Source organism: Harpegnathos saltator, unplaced genomic scaffold (genome assembly GCF_003227715.2).
Source record: "Harpegnathos saltator strain DR-91 unplaced genomic scaffold, Hsal_v8.6 scaffold101, whole genome shotgun sequence".
In the NCBI taxonomy this organism is placed as follows: Eukaryota; Metazoa; Arthropoda; class Insecta; order Hymenoptera; family Formicidae; genus Harpegnathos; species Harpegnathos saltator.
The window spans coordinates 1,328,975-1,347,372 of NW_020229875.1; the positions used below are offsets into that span (position 1 = coordinate 1,328,975).

General features: G+C 47.0%; 1 protein-coding gene across 4 annotated transcripts in view; it reads left to right on the top strand.

Moving 5' to 3' along the window:
- Positions 1–18,398, top strand: part of LOC105186607 (protein split ends) — a 76,531-nt gene that overhangs the window by 32,510 nt on the left and 25,623 nt on the right. The gene's annotated exons all lie outside the window — the stretch shown is intronic.

The following is an 18,398-nucleotide window of genomic DNA, read 5'->3' on the forward strand; positions in this document are numbered from 1 at the left end:
AGAGAGAGAGAGAGATACTCGAGACGATTAGTCTCGCTGCGAAACGATAACGAAAGAGTTAAATTCCATGGGCCACGGGGCTGGTGGCCCAGTCCTTCTCTTCCCCACAACGACAGCTGGGTCGATATATGGCGACGTTGCCGAGCGTGAACCCTGGAGCGCCTCGCACACGCTCCGCCGACGCCACCACCGCCGTCGTCGCTGCCGTCGCCGTCGTCGTCGCCGTCGCCGTCGCCGCCGCCCGCCACCGTCGCGCCGCCTGGGGCTGCGAAACTTTCGGCCGCAGCGCGATCTTTCGAGCGTAGGAAGTCGCGGTCAATAGCTTCCCAGTCGCCAATTATGCACGGGCAGTTTCCGAGCCCTTTATATCCCAGAAACGCTCGCCGGTCGACCTTGTATTTATTTACGTATCGAAATATATCGCCGGCGCGGCGCGGCGCGACTCTCCGTTCACGCTTCTCTCTCCGTTCCTGCCTCTTTCCAATCCTGGATTCCGGTTTTGCTGCTTCGCGCGCGTGTTCGGAGATGAATCTCGCATCGTCGCTTAAGTTCGAATACCGGTACTTTGGCGAGATAGAGGCATGGTGGGAGGCCAACGGATGGTTCGCGGGGATTTTCCCGCCGTCGTCGAATCGATGAAACGTAAACAGAGACGGGCCGAGGCGATTGATCCTTCCCGCGACGAATCAAAAACCGACCGCCATTGGCAATTCTGCTTTCCGCGCGCATAATGTTTCGATAACATCACCGCGATTCGCATTCCGAGACGCGGGCGCGTCGATCGATTTAAGCGAGCGCTCGGTTTCCGGAAGAGTATCGCGGGGATGTACCGACACGATATTGATAAAGACGATATTTTAAAATGCCTGCTCGCACTCACGCAGTGCACACAGTCGCGGGCTATCGCAAGGTTAAAAGCCTCCACCAAGTATTTTTTGCGCGCCGTCGCAATTAATTCAGCCGGTTGATCGACATTTGAGACGCAGATAATCACCGTGTAATTGCAAACGAAAGCAGATCACCCGAAGTGCTGCGAACTGCTGTGCGAGCGTGCGTGTATGGCCAAGTGTGCGACGAAGAGAAATCGGCTCGGAAAATTTTGTCCATCCTGACGCGCAATTTTGATATCGTCTTATCGAAGCTCGTCGAATTATTTATAATTCACAAAGGCTTGAATGGCAGCACTTTGAAGTAAGAAAAGTGGGAGGGCATTTAAATTTACAGATATATATATATATATACACTTGTAAATTTTCAACGAAAGGAAACGACGCTCCGTACAAACCTGTAAATTCTATATTATTCTACTTCTTCAAGCCTTCTTCTCCTTTACTTAGAAACAGAAGTCTATTTCGAGCTGTGTATACCGCGAATTATAATAGACCGCGTCTAAAGTGGGCCTAAAAGACGAGCGTGATAACCGACGAAGGAACCACGTCTACCTGCACCGGAGACGAATTGCAAAAGTCCTCTCGCCGCCGGCCGACCATCGCATTTTTATGCACTGCCGTCGCGCAGGTACCTTCGTGTGTTTGCCCGTGAAGTTCGCAAGGGCAGATATGGTCGCGATAAATAAATACCTGGGAGTACCAGGGGAGTGAAGAACGCCAGCCGGTTGGATATGCCGCGCACACAGGTAGCCACGCGGCCACGTATATGTGACCCAGTCTCTCTTCAGCAGCAGTGGAACTATGTGGAAAACATTTTCCAATAGACTCGCCGACGTTTTGCCACGGGACTGTACACCGGGTGGGCGTATATTACCGTCGCGCGTATTACGGACGTGCGTGTAGTCGTGCTGGAGCCGCGCGTCATTCGATTCTATTGCAAAGCCTATCCAGCAAGCTATTGTCATGCGTTGTTATATCGCTGTGATAAGCGAAATTTTGCAATACTCGTTGCTACAGCACGCTTATAATTTGAAATTGTTTTTTTTTCTTTTTTTTTTTCTTTTTAACCTTATATACTTGATTACACTCGCTTGCTGGTAGGCGTTTTCAAAATAATCCTTTCACAATAATCAGTAACAGGTACACAGCCCCAATGACGATGCATGTGATAAGGAAAATCATGATGACCTAACTTAATCTTGATGAATGTCTTTGTGTACATTCTTGCGCAGAATAGTTTGAACATGTTTTTCGATGCATTTCGCATAAATATGTATGACGCTCAATAAGAAAACCTGCACAGATAACAGTGGTGGACCTGAAACAATACTTGGCTTTACGCGATGGTTTGGGATAACCTACAAGTAATAATAACCTCGGCAAATGGCGAAAAATGGCTTTAGCCTAAATGCGAGAGGGAGAGAGCGGGAAAGTCCGCTGACCTCAGAATATATTAACCGAGTTTAGCAAATTATTTTGGAATCTGGGTTTTGAGGTTCGGATCGATGACATAGCGCGGAATAATAAATGTGATCTAAAAGTATCGACGACAATCTTGAGATATTTGATACATCGGACGGTTTTTCTCAGCGGTTTATCGACTTGAGAGAGTGTCTCGATTCTCCCCCTTCCCCTCTCCCCCCCCCCCCGTGCTCTCTTGTAAAAGATCTCATCGAAAAAAACTTATTTTCTATGAACTAACGCTAGATGGAACTTTGATTGCTTCGCACTTTTTATCCCAGAAGAATCGTAACGACGGTCTTAGGGACTGCTAAGTCCAATTTGATTAGATTGTGTCGCACTATATACGATGGAGTTTCTCATTAGTAGCCCAAAATCAAACCTTCGCACATATTGTAAATTGAGATTATTATCGTAGCTTTATTTATTTACGATGTATTTGGTGTCATTGGAATATATCTTAAGATAGAAATACATAAATCTTATTCAGTAGTATAATATAGTATAAATATAACGAAATGTTTTAAGCGTATACACATATTCGTGCGTGTGACAAGATTTGAAATATATATTACACCAGGGACTGAATAAATAAATCTAATTTAGCAATAACGTGCGCGAATCGTGTTAATTCAACTTTAATAATACTACATTCGTTTACAATTCTGAATTTATATCTCACACAAGCAGATAATTATTAATTCTTGCAAATTGTACATGCAGTCCGAACGCATTAAACATCTCTCAATCGTTGACCGCGAAAAGTTCTGCTCGCTATGAAAAATGAGAATACTACGCACTGCAGCATTGCTTTGTGTCGGGTTTCTATGGATTGTATGGCATACCATGGAATCAGATAGCATTGTGTTCCACCGACAAATTGCCTTTTGTCAAAAAAAAAAGAAAAATTGAAACGGAAAGGATTCACGCATCGTGACATATCTATTGGGACGTATCGCATTGAAAAAGAGAAATGCGTTCAAAATAGGAGACCGATTGCGCCTACGCGCCATTCACGCATCACACCCGACATTGCATTTCACGCGGCGCACCTGATCAACGGTTGGACCGGCTGTCACACACATCCGTCAATTCTGTCAGCATAAATTACTCGAGTTGCAATTACTTCGTGCAGTGCTAAAACATTCCCAAATTCTTGGAAACCGCAAAAAGCAATCTGCACAAGGAACAAAAGGCACCGCGGGTGTTTATCGTCAACATTGTCGAGACATTGTAAAAGAAACCCTTTACACACGAGTGACTAATCCATACGATACACGATTAGTGATTTATAACCCGCGTTTAAAACGAGGGCGTTATCCGCACAGTTCGTCATCGCGAAAGTAAAATTGTCCGTTCACGTCCCACTGATGAATGATAACAACGAACTTCGTTAGACTCGCGATCGTGCAGTACATTTAATTCCGCGCGGTTTCCCTGCGTCTCATAAGAGAATATATTTATGGGTGACCAAGGAGGGAGAGGGACGGAGAAAGAGAGAGAGAGAGAGAGAGAGAGAGAACGGTACGGTTATCGTGGGTAATCTAAGAATGAGGAACGAAGAGTAGTAGCCGGTAGTGGGTGCTGAGTGAGCGAGCGAGCGAGCAAGAGAATAAGAGGAGAGTAACCTTTTCGTTCAAAGATCTGGTACCTCTCGGATGCCAACGGTTATTCGAGTCGAAGCAGAAGCGAGGAGCCGGCTTCTTCGTACTCGTCGCATTGGCTAGCTGGTTGGCTGGCTGGCGTCTTTGGCATTACGTAATCACGCGCTGCCTCTCCTTATCCACCTCGCCTCTCTCGCTCTTCTCTCGCTCCTCAATCACCACCTATGATGCCAGCGACTACATAGGCGGAGGTGACACACGCTGCGCGTCTGAGGTAATAGGAGGAGACTCGGTAATTCGTCCTGCTCGCTTAGACGGGTCAAGAGACTTCGACTGTGCGACGCTCACTCGGCGAAGCGTGAACTTTAACGGAGTTTAGACCGACGGCCTCGGTACGCGGCGGCCATCCGCGTTTTTCTCCACATCGACGGCTGTCGTGCGAGTGAAATAGTGACTGACACCTCGGATCTTATTCAGCAAAGCAAGGGAATATGAAAGAAGAGGTCTTGTACTCGCAATTTGCTCGCTACTGAAACATTCGTGATTCCATAAATAACGGGATGTAGAATAGACCGGGAAGAGAGAGAGAGAGAGAGAGAGAGAGAGAGAGAGAGATAAACGAGTAAACATAAGCATGAGATGGGTATCGCACATAAGGCCATGCGCTGCCATGAAAACGTTGGGCCATGCCGTGACGAAAATACCGCGCGTACTCCCAACTCCTCCGATTCCCGCTTCATAAATCTCAGTCGCTGCTTCTGTATATTTCTCTTTGTCGTTGTAACTTGACCGCGAGACACGGCACACGTTCGGATTTTTTTAGGTCCGTTTAAAGTTGCGCTCGCGCTCGCGCATACACGGACACGCGCGACAAGACCCACATGGCCGGTTTCGTTTGATCGGGGTCGACGAACTGTCAACGTGTCGAACCGCCGCGTTGTGAACTTTCACGTCAGCGCCAGCGCGCGCCGCTGCGAATTCCGCGAATTGAAAATCACTGGGGCCAGGCGTCGCGCCGCGCCGCAACGCATTGTTGCAGAAATTCGTTGTGCACGGCGAAATTCAATTACGGGAATGCGCGTGACCGTCCGCACGATAAATGCGGGGAACTACGTTTTCCGTCCGAGAATTCTCGGCTTTTTCTTGCAAATGTTGTCTGTCAGTCTTTGTGATATTTTCGGACTACTGTTATCATACTTCAGCCCATATTCACCGTTCACGACTAAACGTCCAATGTCCTTTTACTACCTTTTACAACCTTTGTCTGTAAATGGTCTTTCTTCGGTCTCTTCGCTTATTCTGGTCATTAGCAACGGTTCTAAACCTTTTGGTCTTCGTGCCATTTTTTGCCAAATTCGAAAACGAAGGAAATACGTACGAAAGAAATGGGATTAACATGATCTTTGTCACGTATCCCTGCTCTGGTTTAATGCTTTTTGAGGTTATGTCAATATACGCCGTGTTAGAGAGGATACTCTTAAATCATTCAGTGAGACGAACAATATAGCAGGGTGGGAGAAAATTTGATTTAAAGAGAAAAGAATGATTGATATTTTTAAGGAAATACTCTGTATGCAGTCTGTAAAGTAAGAGCGTGTACGGGTTAATGTGTAGAAAACTTTATTTTTAATGATTTTTAAGTATATGGATTTGTTGTACTCCGTGAGAAGAAAAATGCTATACCATTAATAATGAGTCCAGTCACCACCGGCATTGATAATTGTCTGGCATCTCCGAGGCATACTTTCCACTAAGTTGACTGCGTATTTGTTCGGTAAAGACCTCCAAATGAGACGAATTTGTCGTGTCAGCTGCTTCAAAGTGCGCACTCTTTTTCCTCGAAGCTTGTGCTTGAGATATGCCCACAGATTTTCAATGGGATTTGCATCTGGCGACTGCGATGGTCAATCAAGTGTGACGATGCCAGACTGCTCTTTCCACTCGGTGCAAAGCTTGCTCCGGTGTTTTGGGTCGTTGTCTTCCTGTAAGATTCAGTCCTCGTTTTTTTTTTTTTTTATGAAGCATCGTTCAGCAGTCGGCAACAAACACTTCTCATAAATTTTAAGCATTAAGGTCGGGTTCCGCTTAAACAAATTCACAATTTTTTTTCCATATCCAGCGTCACTTTACCTATCGAGCCACGTTCTGGCAAGTCATCGACATTTTTGATCTTCTCATATTGCTGAACCACTTAGCGACGAACGATCTTGACTTTCCCATGTATTTAGCAGCCACTGCATATGACATTTTTGGTCCTTTGGGGTGGAAACAAAGGAGCACAGCCTCGTAGCGCGATGCGTATGCGGCACTCATGGCGATCAACGTGTCTCTCAGGTTAGAGTTCGACGCCAACTGAATCTGTTGTGACAAAGCATTCACGACAAACATTTCATCTATCGGCTCACAGGCACAAAAAACTAGGACGATATTTGAAGCCAACTGCCATTTATGCCGTACACGCTCTTACTTTACAGACTGTACTTATCAATTGGAACATACAATGCTAGCAACGCACTTATTCGAGCCCAAGAGATATTTGCATGTAGCGTTCCCTATGGCTGTCCTTCCTACCATATGGTCGTACGAGCGTCCGGTCAATCGATGCAGCACCCCCTGGCATCTGCCAGCCGCGGAAAACGGAACAATGCATGCACGCCGGAGAAATTGTGCAGTTTCCCGACGTTTCTGACGCGCCGTTATCGCAAGGTCGCGCACGTCGAACCGCCGCAATCGCGCGCGGTATGAACTGCGTACAAAGCTGCCAGAGCAAACATTCGTAAGACTAGGACGCATAGAGGATTCACAAAAGATGGGCCATAGGACTTGCCATAAGGTGTTAGAAAGATCTACAAAAGGTCTCTGAAAAAACTAAAGTACCAACTTGACTGACCAATAACGATCGACACACACAGGACTATTTTCGTATTCTCGACTGTGATTGGTGAATTTATTTACTGCTTATAATCCTATGTACAACGTCAGCCTGACGTAGCTCACGGTAGCTTAATATATCCATATTTCATGTTTTTGCATTCTTGCACTCGTGTGTACACTTAGGAGTGTAACTACACATGTTTTTTTTCTCAGCGCGCAATTAGTGTTATAATTGGCATCGTGTTAACGCTCCAATTAATTTATACGTATTTGCGGAGCAAATAGCACCATGGAAGCGTTTGATTACTTAAAAATCCTCAGTTACGGAAAATTAAGGTTCTAGCTGGGAAAATCCGCCGGTACTTTCGCAACTTGTGTAATATGCTGCAAAAAAGGGGAAAAAAAAAGCGAGAGATGAGGCTTGTCGCACTTCGCATGCCGAGCGTGTTACATCCAATTTGCATTTAATATTACTGCAGTTAGATTTATCGCGACCTGTTATAGAGAGCGAAATCGGCTCGGTCGACATTAAAATATTCGTGTAACAGGTCATTAAACGTTCGATTAAAAATGGGATATTGTTTCATTCGTTATCAACATCGTGACGAACGCACCTGATATTGCATTTTCCCTTTCTGTATTCCGCGGCGCGCACGTCAGTAGCCAGCGGCAGAAAGCTCGACTTGTGTGTGTGTGTGTGTGTGTGTGTGTATGTGAGCACGTAGGAAAAATAAAATTCTATTACTTCCTGTTGACTGACAAAACAAGACGCGCGAGTTCGAATGCCGAAAATAGACCGTCATTAAAACAGAAGCCTTCTATGAGTTTTGCGTCCGGTACGCCACCCACCGCGACGTCGCTGAGGGAAAGCTAAGTCGATTTACGGATCGTTTCTCGAGCGGAGCCGCCGTTGCTCCCTTTTCTCTCTTCAACAACGAACTTTCGAGACGTAGCTTACATATGCATGACGACAAACGCACCGACCGTTTACGCGGCAAATCGCAAAGCGTGAACGGTCGAAACGCAGCTGGATGACCGCTCCAAGTCCGATTATTTTCTGACGACGAATCTATTTGTTTCTAACTCCTTTCTACCTAAACCTATTGTTTCCCGCACAGATACTCACTTTCGCGAGACATTTTAGTCGGAAAACTGTCCGCGCTAGCGCGCGCAGCACTGCCGACTTCAATTGAACATCCCGCGCTCTTGTCCACTTCAATTTCGTGCGGCCGTTCCGCCAAGTTGGCACCACTGCGGAAATTCATTTCGTTTTTTTTTTTTTTCCACCGACGACGAGGCCACGTGGCGTGCGTAGTCATTGTCTTCTGAATGATTATGGCTGATTTTACGAGACCGGAGTTATCTCGGAAGATTTGGACTCGAGCATACCTGGCCCTTACTAATCTGGCGTTTATGGTCTTGAAGATATTTTTCATTCTTTACATTTTCAGGATTTATCTTAAGTCACAGTTCTCGCTGGTGGTACACGATAACAGATAGTGGCGAAGCAACGTGTGTCCCGTGCTTCGTCGAGCATACCATCTGGCCACTCTCATAATTTCTACTTAGCAACATGCGCCGAGAAATCGAAGGTGCGCGAGAGCGTCGCGCGTTATTAATTATTTATATCTAGCACGCGTCACCTTTGTCCGCGGTGCACCTTAAACCCCGCTGCAGCTCATGCGCCGATACGTTGCGGAATATTAAAGAAGATAGCACAACATGTAACATTGTTGCGCGATGTAACACCACCTCGGTAAACTGAGAGGGTGCAGCACTCCGGCCGTCCGCCCGTGAATAAATCCCACGTTTGCGTGGCAACGTCACACAAACGAACAATTCCTTCGTGCCTATGCGAAATAAATAAATGCGCGATGTATGTGACACGGGGAGGGAGGGAGGGAGGGGAGGGTTACGCGTGGTGCATCGCCGACATTATCGACACAAATGCTGCTGCTCCTGATCGTCAGGAGCCGAGAGGATAAAAAAGGAAAAAAGAAAGAGGAGCGCAGCATCGTGCGATCGATGGAGCTGTGTAATATTATCTTCCTTTTCCTTCTCATTAATTATTTATCGTACTGTCTCGTACAAGCGGGAAATTTCCGCTCCGAACTGTTCTCGTGTTTTCACGCCGGCGATAAAAGAGTTTCTCTCATGTCACAAGTGGATATCGCGCGTATGTACATGGCATTCACCGTACGCACATGTATCACGACTCGGTCTACCCCTAACGAGAACTCGTTTCTCTACTGATATCATCATACGAGCCTCTCTCTCTCTCTCTCTCTCTCTCTCTCTCTCTCTCTCTCTCTCTCTCTCTCTCTCTCTCTCTCTCTCTCTCTCTCTCTCCCTTCCCCGAAACAAGTCCACACTGTAATTCTCCACCGCGCGTCGTTCTCCTCCTTTTGTCTGGCCGAGAGTCGACGAGATAATTGCGAAATGATTTCGCACGCGTTAGGCATACGTAGAACGTAGAGAGAAAGACACCGAAGACGATAGGTATATCGTGTTTTTCAAGTTTCCTTTACTGGAATAGCTCTTTTTTTTTCTCCCTCGTATCACGCGATTGCCTTATCTCGCTCATTTACGCGCCTTAATTAACGTAATAACCACCGCCCGTCTTTTCTTATTTTATCGTCTAATTTGCCTCCCGATCCTTTAACGTTCAACCGATAGCTTCGAGATATCGACGGACCTTCGATGGAGGAAGTTCCCTCGTGGATCCGCGGGTCCTCGTTGGTTATCCGTAGTGCGATAAAATCCAAGGCGTGTGTTTCGTCGGATACACGGAACCGAACGTCGCTCCGGTTTGGGATTGTCCCCTCCCCCCTTCCCCCTCCCCGGTCTAGCGAACTGCGGCTGGAGCTGATAATGGCTGCTGAAAAATTCCGACCATGTCACACGCGATTGCAGAGTGTCAGGCATCATTCACGCCGGTCCCGCACTTTCGTACTTCCTGTTTACGTCGGTCACGTTACGGCTCGCGACGCGAATTCGAGTCGTGCGCGCTTGGCGGCCGTCGGCTGAGAGAGAGAGAGAGAGAGAGAGAGAGAGAGAGAGAGAGAGAGAGAGAGAGAGAGGGAGAGAGAGAAGGCGTAATTCTTCGGCGAAGCGATACTGACGCGATGTCGCGCGAGCAAAATGGAAGAAATACGTAGCGGCGCTTCCGGTAAACACATCGTGAAATCGTTGTTGTATCACACAGCGAGGAGCGTTTATCATGTACATGCGATTGCATGCATACCCGTACACACACGTGCACACACATACGCACGCTCGCTCGGAGGAGACCATGCCCAGCTGAGCGTGGTGAAATCGTCGGCTGGATGGAGAGAAGGGAGCCCTAGAAAAAGGCAGCCTCTCTTGGTGTGAACACCGCGACGGGAGGCTGCCGCAGTTGCTGCACACCGTGTGCACGCATCCAGTGGCGTAATTCTTGCGCCAGCCGCACCTTGCAAAATATTTATGTATTCTCCCGCGCCTCCTCCTTCTAATGCCGTCGACGGCGCCGTGCTCTTGCCGTGTTTGAACGTCCCTCGTCTGAACGTGTCTTCTTCAGCATCTATCCGTAACGCCGAACCGTCAACGGCAGTATCGTTAATTGCAAAAGTCGCTTTTCTCCTTGGTCCCAAGGAGAGAGGTCCTGGGTCTTGTGACCGTCAAGACCGCGCGATTGTTCGGCTAGGAGAATCCGTGCTGTACTTCTCGTTATGGGAAAGCTACGATACCTGAGAAAGACAAGGCACAACACACGTACGGGTTTCCTCCCTTTTGTGCGATCCGTTCGCGATGATTGGTCCATCCATGAGCGTCCCAAGGATGTTACGCCACTGGCTCGTGCTCCGAGAGCCTCTTTTCTCGGTCGAACTTTGTTGATTTCTTCGTCTCTCGTGCTCCGCGTCGTCGTCGTCGTCGGTCCCGTCGCTCGTTCTTCTCACGACGTCTGCGGGACGTCGAAGAAAGAGAATCCTCCGACAAACGCGTCGTCGCGCGAACGTCGCGCCGCACTCTCAGCCAATATCATACAGAACTGTGTACAGATATACAATCGTTGTAAAACTGTTAGAAGCTCACGTTGGATTCCCAGCGAGACATGAAAAGTTACTCCAGACGAACGGGATCCGTCGGGGGACAACTTTACAACTCGTTGTAAAGCGCGTTACGACCGCGGCTTGTTTTCAAGGACTCGGGCGTTCAACACATTGTTTCTCTCTTTTTTCTTCTTTTTTCTCGTCTGGACACATCTGCGGATCCGAAAGAGAGTATAGGTAGGTAGGTTGGGTTCGATTAAATGAAATCAAATCACTGCCCGGTCACCTGGAAATATCAGCGTCAGTTCGCAGCATCCATCTGCTTTGGTAATAACGTACCATCCCTCATGCGCATTTCTCTGTCTCTCGCTTGTTCTCACGACGCTCTTCCGACACGCAACGAAACAACAATTTATAAACGACTCTGTCCTCTAGCTTTCTCTCCGCGGAGCACGAACGACGACAAACACCATGGTGGAATATAGGCGCGGCGATGGCGGCGGTGGCGGTGGCGGTGGTCGTAATACCGACTACCGTTACTTCTCATTCTTCCGACTCCCTCTCCTCTTTCCCTATAGAAGTGATCGGCTGCTTTTACGAGTCGCTCGAGCCGTTCTTCCTTTACGAATATATCTGTCCCTTTTAGGTCACACACAGGGTAAAAACGCTTGCAAGTACCACCGCGCTAAGAACTGCGCTGTGGACTCTTGCAGTAATAGTTTTTCCTGTCTCCGATTTTGCCGCTTGTAGGCCCGAAAACCATTGTAACCGGTTCATTGTCGCGTTATCTTCACGATTGAGAGTTGGGAATAATACCATATAATATTGGCAGAAAACTGTGCAGAACAATTGAACAGAAAATTGCCCAATGATGACCCTGGTCTATTTTATGGCATTATGTTTTTTTTTCTTTTCCCTAGTCAGATATCAATCACGATAAAAACACAATATTACATTTGACTTTCACCCGAATCCGTTACTGGCATAATGGCGTTACTAAATGACCATCTGTCTCTCCCTGATCATGTGACACAGTAGTCATTCTTTCTAGTACTGATTGTGCTGACCCAACCGTTACTAAAGTTTAACAATTTATCGTAGCGTTGACAAGGTCGTTGATGTAACAATGAGAAGCAGTTTAAAATTTGTAGAAATCCTCGACAAAGCGCACAAAGCGAGACTTCTTTTGGAGGAAAATGGAAATCCGTTACAAAAAAGAAAGAGAAAAATGATTGATGATAGATACCTGGCAGTTACTAGACATTTAAAATTTGTCTAAACAGGCCAGATTGCCAGGCGTCGTCTGGTCCGGTTGTCTGCGCTTGAGGAGACAAATATTTTTATGACAATTTACGATGGAGAATCAAGGCTGTTGTTACGCACCTGTCTTCTACGTATTCCCGCAACAGAATCATGCGGGCTATCTCCGCGTTGTTATTAGCTGGGCTTTAGTTGTGGTTTTTAATTAGATTCATCCATCACACACTGATCGTTGCATCAATTACGAAGATTATAACGGCATCGACGTCATCACGTCGTAATTGGTTAGCATACACACTCCGCAATCATTATATAATCGCCATGCTTTATTAATTCCTCTTATGTAGAGCCAATCCCAAACGTATTGTACCACCTGCCTTAGACAGAATGGCCAGAACTGATGCGACATCGGTGACGTGGTGACGTGGTCGCGTTCTCGAAGACGATTTCCTCTCTGGAGAAAATTTCGTCGTATTTTCGCAGCTTTCCAGGCGTACATTCTCATTGTCTCTTTGTATTGCCGCTAATTGCGAGACAAAAGACACCCCCTTCAGAACTCACGAGACCTTCAAAACTCTCAAGACCCATGAAAATTCGCCGTAAATCGAAACGAACGCGGAACGAACCATCTTCTGTCATTAATTTCCTCATGCTTCGAGGTTAATTAACGGAAACTAAACACTAAACGATTTCTAATTCGAGGTGCCCGTTAACAAGCAGCAAGCGCGCGTCTACCGCAAATCTCGCGAGGCATAATGGCCGTATCACACTAGCGACTCGCGACTGCGACTGCGATTGCGATTGAGATTTCTTGTTTTCCAATCACGCTTGCGATTGGCGATCGCGGCTGCGGCTAAATACTGTTAACATTGCAAGAGCATTCGCAATATGAATATGGATCTGATACGATTGAGACGTAAAAAGAAGATATGTGCAACGGTGACATTTGCTATAATTACGGAGTATTGTAAGACACTACCACGCAGGAAAATATGGGTGAAACCATGGATAGCAAGAAGAAAAGAACAAGGTTGCCATCATAACCCTTTTTTTTGTAGAATTACAATTAGAGAATCCGGAGAAATTTTGTAGGTAAATAGAGTATATGAATTATAAACAATGATTTGTTATGCATTTTTTATTTATGAAAATACTCTATATTTTGCAATGCTATTCTTCTCCTGTCTTTTTTTTCTTTCGCACAAGTGCCTTCGGATGAATACAGATATGTTTGATAATAATCTATCTCCTTATTGTAAATTGTTTTGACATTAAAAAAAATATATATAACACATAAAACAACACTAGATGTAACCTTATTCTAATGATCGATCACCGACATCTATATACGATTAAATAAATGTGATTACGACGAGCGCGCGTCACGTGATTATACGGAGTTCTGTGACTGACCGCGACTCGAAAAAATGAACAGTCGTCCCAAACGACGATCGTTAGTCGCTGCTTTCCGATTGGTCGAGGAAGAATCGCAGTCGCGAGTCGCTAGTGTGATACGGTCTTAACGCTACTTGTGTGTTCCATTCCCGGCGCCTCTACGACGCGCGGCATCTTGTGACGGCGTTCGTTGCGTTCTACCGTTTCTCATACGTCATCGTGTCGTCGCGAGGAAAAATGCATAGGATCTGCGCTCCGTTTTCTCGTAGGATGATAATGAGCGGCCGCTAAGCACGCTGTGTGTACGTCGGTGTACGTCGAGCGAAAAAATCGCAGCGGGAAAACCGATGGCGCATGCATGCATGGACGGACGGACGGACGGTGGCGATGATGTGGCTATAGTGCCTCGTCGCGCGCTTTTTGTCGCGTGAGTGTGTGCATACGAGCGCACGCGCGCGCGCGAATGTGTCTCCTACGGCCTTTCATTCTCGTCCGGTCTCTGCGTATCTGCATTAAAATAACGGCACCTCGACTACGACACACAAGCTACACTCGCCTCTAACGTGACTTCTCCGCCTTCGACCTCGAACCCACACGGTCTCTCTCTCTCTCTCTCTCTCCCTCTCTCTCTCTCTCTCTCTCTCTCTCTCTCTCTCTCTCTCTCTCTCTCTCTCTCTCTCTCTCTCTCTCTCTCCTCTCATAGTCGTCGGTTTCTTTCCTCGCCTGGATCAGAGAGAGACCCCAATGCAGGATAGACAACTCGCGAGATTATAGAACGATCGTGCAACTAATTTTAAAGTCATTTATATTTTTAAAGCGATCGGAAGGAAAAAGAGTCTCCATTAACCTCTGCAAGTCGCCTTCTATAAATTGATCACAGGTTACGCGCAAAGCCGCTTGTTTGCTGAACGTTGGCTTCATTGTGTGTGTGTGTGTGTGTGTGTGTGTGTGTGTGTGTGTGTTGTACATACTGTGTGATCTTTCCCTCCACTCTTTGTTTGTATGTATGGGCTGTTCACAATTCGGCAACACTGCACACGAATTTGAATGGGGGAACACCACTCGTAGCCATTTTCCGCGCGCAGCGATCTTCACCCTCGACTGTGTCGAGCTAAAGCCTAGTCGATTATGTTGGTATCGCTGGCTTGATTAGCTTCCCAGTAATAAGCTCCTGCCTGTACGAGACGTGTTTCTAAGAACTACCAACGAATCCTAATGAGGCAGGCGTTCATTGAACCGTTTACATTCAAGTTATAAATATCAAGCAGTACGTAATCGCGCGTGTTATTATTGTCGTAGTTGGATGTGCAATTCGAACAACGATTAAAGCGTAATTAGCTGTAATTAAGATACACCGACACGAAACGTACACATTCAGTTAGGAAGGAAAATTGGAGGTATTGTTTCATTTTCTCGTACATATAACTGTAGGTTTAAAAGCGGTTACGGGATAATTGATGACACAATTTCCAGATTTCGTTTGGATCGCTGAAGGCTATTTTAAATGATCGTAAGAGAATCCGTGTCGACTATAAGAGTTCGGGGAGATATCCGTTATATTGGAAACTCTGAATTTACCGCTCCCGCGAAAACGTTCTAGTCCCGAGCCAACCAAATCGATGGTACATGAAAAAAACGTTATCAGGGACAGTGTATTCGATGAAGAGGGTCAATTTAATATAGCAACGAAAAAACAGCAGCGTAGGTTCGTAGGCCGCTAGAAGAAGGTTCTGCTTTCAAGGGAAAAAGAAAAGAGTGGTAGGAGACGGTTGTATCCATTTTTTCTTGATTGTTTCACGTCCGAACTATGCCGTTCGAAATATCGTTGGATCCAGAAATTGGAGTTTCTAGCCTAGCAACCGGCAGCGAGGGGATGAAATCCGCGCCGTTATCGATTCAGGCGGTATCGATATCAACGAATATCGCGAAGGATAGAGAGAGAAATGCTTTGGAGCAACTCATGCGTATCGCAACTTACGATTTGTTGGAGTCACGTCGTACGCATTGCTCGGTCACGCTCTAGCCCCGCTTTTCTCGTCTCCCCTTCTTTCACCCTGCCCCCTTATTCATGCACCTGGATCACGTTGCATTGTTCGTCACTGCCACGGGACAGACAGAAACAGAATGGCAGAAGGCCCTGAAAAAGAAGATCCAAAACAAAAGGAGCAAGAACGGCAGGAGAGTAAGAGAAGAGAAGAGAGAGAGAGAGAGAGGGAGAGAGAGAGAGAGAGAGAGAGAGAGAGAGAGAGAGAGAGAGAGAGAGAGAGAGAGAGAGAGAGAGGTGCGCAAAACAACGAAAAGGAACTGGCGAAGATAGAGGAGGAAGAGAAGCAAAAGTTCCGCGGAGGCGGACGAAGAAGGATAGAAGGAGGATAGGTCGTCTGTCGGTAGTGCAAGGATAGAGAGGGAGAGAGAGAGAGAGAGAGAAAGGAAGAGCGGGTAGGAAGGGGAAGGTGGAAGAGAGGTGTTTTTCTTTCAAAGGGGACTTTTTGCGCTGGCTTTGCACGCTCGTCTCTTCTCGGCGAAGCGGCACGACGCGCCGCGCCGTCGTAGAAATCGCCCCCGTGTGCTGCCTGCCGGAAAGTAGTGGGGCGCAAACGAGTCGTCGGCATCCCGCGAGAGTCGGCGGCCGTGGTAGGGAGCTGTAGGGGCTAGCGGCATAGTAGGAGAGGGAGACCGAGTCTGGGACACGAGGAAGAGGATGGCGAGAGATGGTGGTAGGGCGATTTCCCTCGGCGGTGACGGCGGCGGCGGCTGCGGTGGAGGGGAAGGGCGTCAGCTGCGTAGTGCCGGCTGGACGATAGGATGGGACGGGGCACGGGCAAGCGGGACAGGGAGAAGCGGTTGGAACGACGTGAGCTGAGTCATAGCGCTGTTGCCACGTTCCTCGTCGGCCTCGTTGGGGCGTCCCGACACAGAGGCAGGCTTGCGATAGTCGCGACGGCGATGGCGACTTGTGTCAGTGTCGTGAGCCTTTAGGCCTGCAGGGATGATCGACAACGTCGTTTCAGAGAGAGAGAAAGAGAGAGAGAGAGTTGTGTCAAATTGTATTTCCGCCCAAATTGAGAAAGCACCCATACTGCTGCGCTCTATAAGTCCGCCCACGATAGAGAGCAGTTTCAGAGAATGCTTGTCCATTTATTTGTTCTGTTGTCTCTCCGTTCGTAGGACGTTGGAAGACTTTTTCAAAGAGGATTTCACGCCTGAGTCGATCTCATGGCGTTAACTTGGACAATTGTTCGTTGTACAAAGGAAGAACTGATTGGAACGTCATTTTCAGAAATTCTGCCGCATTTCTCTCTCTCTCTCTCTCTCTCTCTCTCTCTCTCGAGTGTTTTAGATTAATACGGTCTCCTACCAAGCGGCATGATGTAGTAAGATTTCTGTATTATAACTTAATTTTATTCAAACACCATTTGCATAAATCTTGCATACGCGACATCGTTATGATAGAATCCTACCAAGTTAATCGGCTTGATAACTTGAGCGTGTTATTTAGCGATATGTGATAATCACCTAAAGGATCATGAATGTATGATGAAACCAAAACGACTTTTTTACCAAATTTTCAACACATGATATGACAAATATAGGCGAATGCTAGAAATAAGTAAAAGTTAAATAATAAATCTCGATATTTCAATTGAACCATTCGGGGTTCCCGTCAACGTCGTCTTCGTCGCAGAGAGCTAGACGTTTCATACAGTGAGAGCCAGAGAGCAAAACCATGAGAGAGAGAGAGAGAGACACGAGCGAATGGCGCAGGGCGGAGGAGGAACAAAAGCCCTCTCCTCTCGTCGTTGTCGTTGTATGGTGCCCACTCTGCATTGTGTTCCTTTTTACCCGCGTTGCGCTTCGTGGAATCGCGAAACCTGGTATTGTTGATGGCTAGATCGTCACACTCGCGAAAACTCCAGACTCTTGTGCAATACGCGCATCGTTTGTGCCTTGTACTGTCGTGTCCACCATCACACGAACGTGTGTTATTTACGTGAAAAAATGAATTATCGGCTTGCGATATCGCCAAAGCGTACGTGAAAATTTCTGTCAAATTTGCGTTCCCGTTCTGAGATATACTTTCACCGTTTCTCTCTCTCTCTCTCTCTCTCTCTCTCCGATTGACACGTTTTCCAAAAGTAGTGCCTGTTTCACGTATTCGCGTTACAGAAACGCGAAATTTATTAGTCTCCGCGGTAAGCGGTTCTCGCGATTTATTGCCCGCAATATGTTATATATACCGCAAGATAACGTAAGATCCAGTAGGATCGTCTCGAGGCAAAACAGTTCCACAATGACACGTTGTAACATCTCGACTGTATCAAGGGAAAAAGAGTATCGAGGAACCGACCAAGTGTTCGGTTTTGGTTTCGCAATTTTACATCGCACTCCGATCCCGAAATAGCACGCACGCGAACCCTTTGCGCTGTGCGATAAATGCCATGTTACTATCCGTCTCTATAAACAGAGGGACGACGACGCGTAGGTAGGTTCTCGCGGGTGGAATAAATCGATAATTCGTTATTTATAACGCTGACGAGTTTACGGAAGACGAGTTTCTGCGTTTGTCTCCGCTCCCTCGCCGTGGGAGCCGCCGATGTATTGATTTCCCGTACGTCTCCAGTTTGAAACATGAAAAGACGACGTACGATCACTAGGAACGTTACCGTCACGATGGACGGCCCGATTAAACGGCTTAGACTCATCGATGTAATTGCGATAATGCCCGTGCTCCTCCGTCATTGATAACGCTGCGCAAACAAATGTAGTAATTGCAAAACTTTGAACGGTGAGTCATCATCGGGTTGATACACGCGCCTCGCGCGAGTCGTAAGAAAGTGCAAAAGTAAAACGAAATATTCCGAGCTTCGTTCGTGCAGCGAGGC